This window comes from Chrysochloris asiatica, unplaced genomic scaffold, assembly GCF_000296735.1.
Source record: "Chrysochloris asiatica unplaced genomic scaffold, ChrAsi1.0 scaffold00264, whole genome shotgun sequence".
Classification (NCBI taxonomy): Eukaryota; Metazoa; Chordata; class Mammalia; order Afrosoricida; family Chrysochloridae; genus Chrysochloris; species Chrysochloris asiatica.
Genome location: NW_006408782.1, coordinates 1834003 through 1843490, shown reverse-complemented (window position 1 = coordinate 1843490; position 9488 = coordinate 1834003). Strand labels below are relative to the sequence as shown.

Below are 9488 nucleotides of genomic sequence, written 5' to 3'. Positions count from 1 at the left end.
TCATACTTCACAATGTTGTCCATAGCTTGTCATGATCCACACAATCGAAAGCCTTTGCATAGTCAATAAAGCACAGGTAAACATCTTTCTGATATTCTCTACTTTCAGCCACGATCCATCGGACATCAGCAATGATATCCCTCATTCCATGGCCTCTTCTGAATCGGCTTGAACCTCTGGAAGTTCTCTGTCAATGTATGATTGTAACCATTTCTGTATTACCTTTAGCAAAACTTTATTTGCATGTGATATCAAAGAGATTGTCCGATGATTTCCGCATTCCTTTGGGTCACCTGTCTTTGGAATGGGCACAAATACGGATATCTTCCAAAAAGTCAGCCAGATAGTTGTCTTCCAAATTTCTTGGCAGAGATGAGTGAGTGCCTCCTTTGCTGCCTCACTTTCTTGAAAGATTTCAAATTTTATTCCATCAATTCCTGGTGCCTTGTTCTTTGCCAATTCCTTCAGTGCATCTTGGACTTCCTTCTTCAGTATCATTGGCTCTTGATCATATGGTACCTCTTGAAATGGTTGAACATGAACCATTTCCTTTTGGTACAGTGACTCTGTGTATTCCTTCCATCTTCTCTTGATGCTTTCTTTGTCATTCAATAATTTTCCAGAGAATCTTTCAGCAATGAAAGTCAAAGCTTGAATTTTTTTCTTCAGTTCTCTCAGCTTGTGAAATGCTGAGAATGTTCTTCCTCTTTGGTTTTCTGATTCGAGATCTTTGCACATTTTGTTATGATATTTGGCTTTATCTTCTGAAGCTGACCTTTGAAATTTTCGGTTCAGCTCTTGCACCTCCTCATTTCTACCTTTTGCTTTAGCATCTCTACACTGGAAAGCAAGTTTCAGAGTCTCTTCTGACATCCATTTTGACCTTTTCTTTCTTTCTTTTTTTCTTGATGACTTTCTGCTCTCTTCACGTCTGATGTTCTCGATGTCATCCCACAACTCTTCTGGTCTTCAGTCTTCTGTGTTTAATGCATCAAATCTGTTCTTCAGATGATCTCTAAATTCAGGTGCGATATATTCAAGGTCATATTTTTGTTCTCATGGACTTGTTTTCATTTTCTTCAGTTTCAGTTTGAATTTGCATAGGAATAATTGATGTTGTGTTTCACAGTCTACCCATAACCTTGTTTTCACTGATGATATGGAGCTTTTTCATAGTCTCTTTCCACAGATGTGGTCAATCTGATTTCTGTGCATTCCATCTGGTGAGGTCCATGTGTATAGTCATCTCTTATGTTTTCTACATAAGGTATTTGGAATGAACAAATCATTGGTTTTGCAGAATTCTCCAGCATCATTTCTAGACTCATAGTGACACTATAACTAGGTATATCCTATATCCTTGATATGTTGTTGTTGTTAAGTGCCGTCGAGTCAACTCTGACCCATACGGACCCTGTATATTGTTTCCCAGGAGATAATGGTGGGCTTGAACCGCCAACCTTACAGTTCAAATGGCTTTGCAGTCTGGCACATTAACCGTCAGTGCCACACCAGGACTCTATCCTCTATACAGGATTAGCCAAAAGGATGTAATGATTGTTGTTAGGAACCATCTAGTTTCTTCTGACTGTATCGATGATTAGCCAAAGAATATACTCAATGAGGTGACTTGCCACAGTGGTTGAAACACTGGGCTCATACACAGCAACGATGGTGAGAATGACACAAGTTGGGGCAGTATTTTGCTCTGTTGTACATAGTCCCTCTTCAAGTCAGAAGGAACTATATGGTTCCTAACAACAATCATTACATCTTATATGGGTAATTTGTTGATGTTGTCATTCTCAGACATTCACTTGCATATGTCCAATGTTATGATATACTGTTTCTAACACTGCTGTATATAGTAGGCTATGGAAACTAATCAAGAGAAAAGAACAGATGTTTAGCTTATGTTAGAATTTAATATAGGCTCAAAGTCACAGAACCCTGTCCTAAATTAGGATGACTTGTAATTAAGTTGGCAATGATTCTATACCTCTGATCTCAACTTAGAAAATTTCTTTCTTCTACATTCATCCCAATTTATTAAATTTATTTACTTTATCATTTATTTATTTCCACTACATGGGGAAATAGGGGCCAAATAAAATGTTCTGCTCTTTTACACTGAAGAGTGTTGCTAGATTTTTACCATGGGGAAAAGAGATTAGAAAAAGAAACAAGAAAATTAAAACAAAGTAAGCTAAAGAAATATGGAAATATCCATTTATTCATTTGCTATGGTTGGTCATGGTTGTGTGTCACCAAGTCAGTTCTGATGCATAGTGACCCTGTATGGGGTTTCCAAGGCTATAAATCTTCATGGGAGCAAAAAGCCTCATCTTTATCCCATGGAGCTACTCATAGATTCAAACTATTGAACTTGTGGTTAGCAGCCCACTCCTAAACCACTATGCTATCAGGGATCATCTCATCTGCTACAGTTCATACTCACTTTTCTGAGTTCTAGTATAATCAAAGCACATGGAAAAAAAAATTTCAGTTTTCCAAGAATATGATTCAAGTCACTATAGTCATCGTTGTCAGACTCTCATTTGGACAACATAGAAATTTCTAGGATCAGAGATGTAATGTATCTGGGAGTATAAAATGTGAACAATTGCAAATTATTATGTTCCAGAGACACTAAAACCATTTTCACAATTTGCTAGCATGGCAAAATGTTTCATTGGTTCATGTAAATAAGCACTTTTCAAAAACCTAAAACACTAAACTGTTTTATAAGCTCTTTCCTATAGGTCTCTTGGGAATTGCTCTGAGCGTTTGCATAAATAAGTTATAAATGGATATGTCACAGCTGACTGCATCAAGCAAGGGAAAGTCAATAGAGTGACTTTTAAACTGAGCTCAGCAGTGAAGACGAGAGTTCAGTACTTGCTAGAGCACAGATTTTAATTCCTAATCCTCTGTGACTTGCCGGGTAGTTTCTTTGGTATCCTTGATCACATTTAATCTTTCTCTTTTCTCAAGCACTCGCATGAACACTCTATGTGGCCTTATAAAAATCAACTCCTGCACAAAGTTTTGGGTAAAACTTAATTGACTTTCCAGACAAGTCTGTTTGTGATTACATTTGGTATAAATGCTCTGCATATTAGCCTAAGCAAAAAAATAAATAAAAAAAAGACATTACAGTAATCACAAAACATTACTAGAGCAAGGGTAAAGCATCTTGCTGAACAATATATCTTAGCTGTACCTGAAGGCACACAAGGAAGGAGCTATAATGTACAACCCAATAAAAAAGTCCATTTGGTTTACAAATTAACAGGAGGACAAAGCTCCCAAACTTGGCTCTGTACCCACCCAACATAAACTTAAACTTGGAAACAATTAGGCTTGCTATAAATTCAGGGCCTAGGAAATCTAAATGAAGTCCTAAATCAGAGCAAGACACAAGGAAGGCATGGGAAGAATGCTCATTAACCAAATCTATGCAGTGGTTTCATATGGCCCCTAAGAGGAGCTAATTGGACATTTATATACCTTCAGATTCAATCCATTCAGACATCAACATTAGAGTATTGGATCATAATATTGTTGGCATTAAATATCAAAACTTTGAACCCAGGAACAAAGAATCAATTTTTAAAAAGCTCATTTGAGGCATCTTGAGGAGATTATTGATTCAGGATCTTTATCTGCCAGGTAAAGATTCTAAATTGTAAAGGTGTCTACATAAAAGACACCTGAAACTACTTCTTTTCAGCCATCCCACCCCCTCACTCAGGAAACTTGCATGTTTCCTTCTGATTCCTTTCTTAGTCTCTTTGTTTTCATGCAAATGAGAGAGTAAGATTCTGTCTTCAGCCTGGGAAACAGGTTGCCTATGTGACTCTGTAGGCTAAGCACTGGGCCACAAGTTTGGTTTGAACTTCAAGGTCAGCAGTTCAAATTCACCAGCTGCTCCTTGGAAACCGTATACAGGGTTGCTATAATTTAGACCTGACTCGATGGCATTTAACAACAACAACATGGTGGTTCTGGTGTGGTGTTGTAAGATAAGCACTGAACCGCTAACTGCAAGGTTGGTAGTTCAAACCCAACAGTCACTCCTTGGAAAACCCTATTCAGGGTTGCTCTGAGTCTGAACCAGCTTGACAGCAGTTAAAATCAACAACATCGCTGGTTGCTCAAATGTATGTTTTTACAGACTGCAGTACAAAGCACAAAAATATTTCAGGGTAAGAATTAAACCAGTTAACACATTCCATTCTTGCAAGGAAATAGCTCATTTTATCTCAAGAACAATACAGAACTGTTATTGTCCTGTGCTGTCTAGTCAGTTCCAACTCAGAGTAACCTTATGCACAACAGAATGAAACACAGCTCGGTCCTTCACCATCTTCACAATTGTTATGTTTCCTCAGATAACATGATAAATATAAAAACAGAAACAAAGAAAGTAAGATCATGTTAAGCAGTTCACTCAATAACTCAAAAAAAAAAAAAAAAATCAGAATCTCGGACTCAACCTGCCCCTGTTGCTATTTTGAATTGTGGAATGACATCAAGAATATCATACATGAAGATAGCAAAATATTGTTAAAAAGACAGGAAAGAAAAGAACAAAGTGGATGTCATAAGACATTTGAAACATGCTCTTGAACATGCAGAAGCTAAAGAAACTGGAAAAATAATGACGGATAAGAGATGAACAGAAATTTTCAAAGAGCAGTTCCAGAATACAAAGTCAAGGATAATAATGAAATGTGCAAAAATCCAGAACTATAAAGCAAAAGGGGAAGTAAATATTAAGTATTTCTGAAACTGAAAGAATTGAAGAAAAAAATTCAAGCCTTGGGTTGCAATGTTGAAGCTTTCTATGGGCAAAATATCAAATGATGCAAGAAGCATCAGAAGAGAATGGCAGGAATACACAGTTACTGTACAAATAATAATTGGTCCATGTTCGATCATTTCAAAAGTTATCATATGATCAAGAAGCGATGGTGTTGAAGAAGTCCAAGCAGCATCGAAGGCACTGGAAAAACAGACTCCAGAGATTAATCAAATACAAATTGGAAAGTTTGAACAAACTGATCATTGCTGAGAAACTCAATCCAGAAATTTGGAAGACAGTTAATGTGGTCAGCCAATTGAAAGAGACTAATATTTGTACCCATTCGAAAGAAAGATGACTCAACACCAAGTGGAAATCTTTGAACACTGTCATTAATAACACATGAAAGCAAAATTTTGCAGGAGATAATTCAAAAACAGTACTTCACCTGCTAGATATTGAAGCCAGATTCAGAAGAGGGCATAGAACTAGAGATATCATGAGATGGATCTTGGCTGAAATCAGAGAATACCAGTAAGATGTTTATTTGTGTTTTTATTGTCTATGCATAGGTAAAGTCATAACAAATTAGGAATAACATTGTGAGTAATGAGAATTTCAGAACATTTAATTTTGTTCATGAGAAATGTGTTCATAGACAAAGAGGCAATTGTTCAGACAAAGCAAGGGGATACTGAATGATTTAAAAGCAGGAAAGATGTGTGCCAGAGTTGCATACACTCACCATACTTGTTCAATCTATATGCTGAGAAAATAATCTGAGAATATGGATAGTATGAAGAAGAATGTGGAATCTGGACTGGAGGAGGAATCTAACAATCTGAGATATGCAGATAATACAGCCTTGCTTGTTGAAAGCAAAGAGGACTTGAAATATTTATTAAAGATAAAAGACTACAGCCTTCAATATGGATTACACCTCAATGTAAACAAAACAAAAATCCTTACAACTTGACCAATAAATAACATCATGATAAAAGGAGAAAAGACTGAAATTGTCAGATAATTCATTTTGCTTTGATCCAAAATCAACACTCATGGAAATAGCAGCCAATAAATCAAATGACATATTGCATTAGGCAAATCTCTTGCAAAAGACCTCTTTAAAGTGTTCAGGAGCAAAGATATCAGTTTAAGTAGTGGTTCTGATCAAAGTAATGGTATTTTCAAATGCCTCATATGAATGGGAAAGTTGAACTATGAATAAAGAAGATCAAAAAAGAACTGATGCATTTGAATTGTAGCCTCGGCAAACAATATCAAAAGTACCACAGACTGCCAGAAAAACAAACATATCTTTCTCAGAAGAAGTTGTTGTTGTTGTCGTTGTTAGGTGTCATTGAGTCATTTCTGACTCATCAAGACCCTATGTACAACAGAATGAGATATTATGCAGTCTTGTGACATTCTCACGTTTGTTATGCTTTCACCCACTACTACCGCCACTGTAACAAACCATCCTATTGGAGAATTTACTATTTTTCTCTGACCTTCCACTTTAACTAGGCTGATGCTCTTCTCCAGAGACTGGTCACTCCTGATAAGATGTCCATAGTACAAGAGTCTCACTATCCTGGCTTCTAAGGACCATTCTGGCTGAACTTGTTCCAATGATCAATTCTTATATGGTCTTCCATATTCATTGTCCAACTTTCACATACATATTAGGCAATTTAAAATACTATTATGAGATGCAAAACCGGGAAAAGAGAGGCAGAGTCAAGTGCTGAAAGTCACCAACAGAGTCACTCTCTGGGCCATACAGGCTCAGCCTAACAAGCCTTCCCATGACCAGAGCCAGGAAGGAAAGGCAATTCCACGTGCATTCCTGTGAGCCAGGACTGGTTGTCAAGAACAAAAGCAGGATTGCCTCAGCCTCCAAAGAGGACTGGTCCTACTGAAAGTACTTCTCTTCAGTACCAGGACTGGGCAGATTACCATCACTGAGAACTTCACTTTTGAACCAGCAGCCAAGACCCCGAGGACTAAGCCTTCCAAGAAGTCTACAGACCACCGCAGGTATTCAGACATGATCGTGGCTGCCATCCAGACCAAGAAGAACTGGTCTGGCTCCTCGGTTGATATACTCCATCCAGAGTATATCAAGAGCCACTCCTTGATATACACCATCCAGAAGTATAGCAAGAGTCACTACAAGGTGGGTGAGAATGCCGACTACCAGATAAAGTTGTCCATCAAAAGTCTGTTCACCACCAGTGTCCTGAAGCAGACTAAAAGAGTGGGCATCTCGGGCTCCTTCTGATTGGCCAAGTGCCATGATCCCAAAAGATCCATGGCCTTTAAAAAGACCAAGACGGAAGTAAGAAGGTGGCCACACCAAAGAAGGCAACGAAGCCCAAGAAGATTGCTTTCAAAGTCCCAAGTAAGAAGCCCAAAGCCACCCCAGGCTAGACAGCCAAGAAGAAGCCAGTTGCCACACCCAATAAAGCAAAAAAATAAACAAAACAAAACAACCCAAGACTGCCAAAGCCAAACCAGTAAAGGCACCCAGGCCCAAGAAGATCAAATTGGTAAAGCCCAAACACATGCCTAGTGCCAAGAGGTTAGGCAAAAAATGACAATGAGGCCTTTTACCATGGACACTCCCCCCTGTCTCCTGTTTTCTGTAAATATTTTTTATCATCTCTTGATCCTTATCTGTAATCCTTTGCCCCTTTCTATAGGCCTTTATAAGAGAAAGGACATGAACTCCTCAGAAATAAGGAAGAATTGATTTTTTCAACCCCCCCACCCCACCCCCCATAAAACAATCCAGCAAGAAAAGCAACAAGAAGTCCCATCTAATGATATGAGTATACTTAATTGTGTTTTATTAACTTGTCATTAAGCTACTTGTGGGTTTAGGGGTTTTGGTGAGTCAGTGTATTTTGTTGGATGATTTGTTTGCTATGAACGTAGATGGAGAGGCAGCTTGCCCTGGCTATATAAGGGGGTCCAGGGATTATCCAGCTTGTTCAGGGCATCTTTAAAGCAGGTGAGCTTTCTTGAAGTTGGGCACACCTTGTGAGATGTTTGAGAACTTTGTCAGGGAGAGAAAAGATGAGCTGGCTTGGGCAGAGAGTGTAAGCAGCAGGGTGTCCATATCCAGTTCCCTTCTCTCTGTTGAGTTGGCTCTATGGCCTCTATTGTTTAGGGAAGGGCTGTGGGAGAACACACTGTGACTCTTCTTGGCAACTCGCCATGGGGTTGGAGGGGTGGGTGTCAGGAAGGGAGGCTTGGGAAAAGTCTCACTTAAAAAGGGAATGGAAAATTTGTAGGAAGGTTGGGGAGTCAGTCAACCAAGGGCCCCACTGAAACCTGAGTTTTTCCACACAATTGATGCATTGTATACTAGAAGAATTCCCCCCTTCTTTTCGCTTTCTGTCTGAGAGGTGTCTTGATGGGGAATCCTTGAAAGAGCTCTCCAATCCTTCTATCAAATATTTGGAAACTTCTCCACTTCTTTGTACTTCCGAGTCTTTTTATACACAGAAATGCTGCATAATAAACCACCACATATGTTAATGGCAACAACGATGCACAATCATTGCTCAGTGTCTGGTATTATGTTTTGTTCAGCTGGGTAGCTCTGCTGGTCTTACCTGGACTCCCTTAAGCCTATGGGGTCTGCTGGCTGTCAGACAGGGTGACAACAACAGTTCCATGTGTCTACTAGGCTTCACCAAGCCAGCCCAGGAATGCTCTCATGCTGATGAAGGAAGTATGATAATGAACAAGGCCAAATGAATTAAAACTTTCCATCTTCAGTTGTACTATGTTTGATAATATCCAACTGACTGAGACCAGAGTTACAGTGGGAGGGCACTGCAGTAGAATATTTGTAAAAGGGAAAGATAAATAATTAGCATAATAGTTAATAATGAGCAGTGAAGAGCACATTTTGGATTTTGTGTTTGTTTATTTTATTTTATTGTTTTACCTTTGTTCTTTGTTGAGGGCCAGTAAGGAAAGTAAGGAAGTGAAGTAGACCTCTTTTTTATTATGTCTTTAAAAGAAAATTTCACATTAATACAATCTTTTATCATGACTAAAGGGTTTTTTTGCAAAAAAAAAAAAAAAAAAGACTCAGAAAGGGCAGTGTCAGTGGCCCTAAAATATTTTATATAATGCTGCACCTTTGAACAGACATTTCCCACTGCAAAGGGCATTGCCAATCTTGTGTTTTGCTGATGCCAGATAATCTGGTAAGCCAATTAACTAGAAAATATGATTTGTTTCATCATGTCTCTTAATACTGAATTCTTCACAAGAATTTTCTATTGCAAAGACCATTTCATGCATAAAAAGGGTTCCTCACTTCACTTATTTAGAAATGCATGATTTCCATCAGCCACCACACGATAGAGGGCAGTGGTTAAACAAGATCTTCTTGTCACTAATTCACTACAGCAGTGTGCTCCTTCACACACTTTAGATCACAACAGGCCTTGGTCTGAGATGTCTTCCCTTCCTCCTTCACATGTAAATGTATGTGTCCTTTCTCTGAGCAGAATTTTCTTATGGCTCAATCATATACTATTGGAATTTTCAGGGTAAATAATAACTGAATTCTAGATCATGAGGACACAGCCTCGTGGACACTGAGCTGATTAAGTGTTTGATTAAAAGATGTGGGAGTTTATTTCTGTAAAAATTATAG

The 9488-nt window shown here is 38.4% G+C and overlaps 1 pseudogene; it reads left to right on the top strand.

Annotated features, from left to right (window-relative positions):
- Positions 1-3001: 3001 nt before the first annotated feature.
- LOC102815918 lies at positions 3002-7407 on the top strand (annotated as a pseudogene).
- The last annotated feature ends 2081 nt before the right edge of the window (positions 7408-9488 follow it).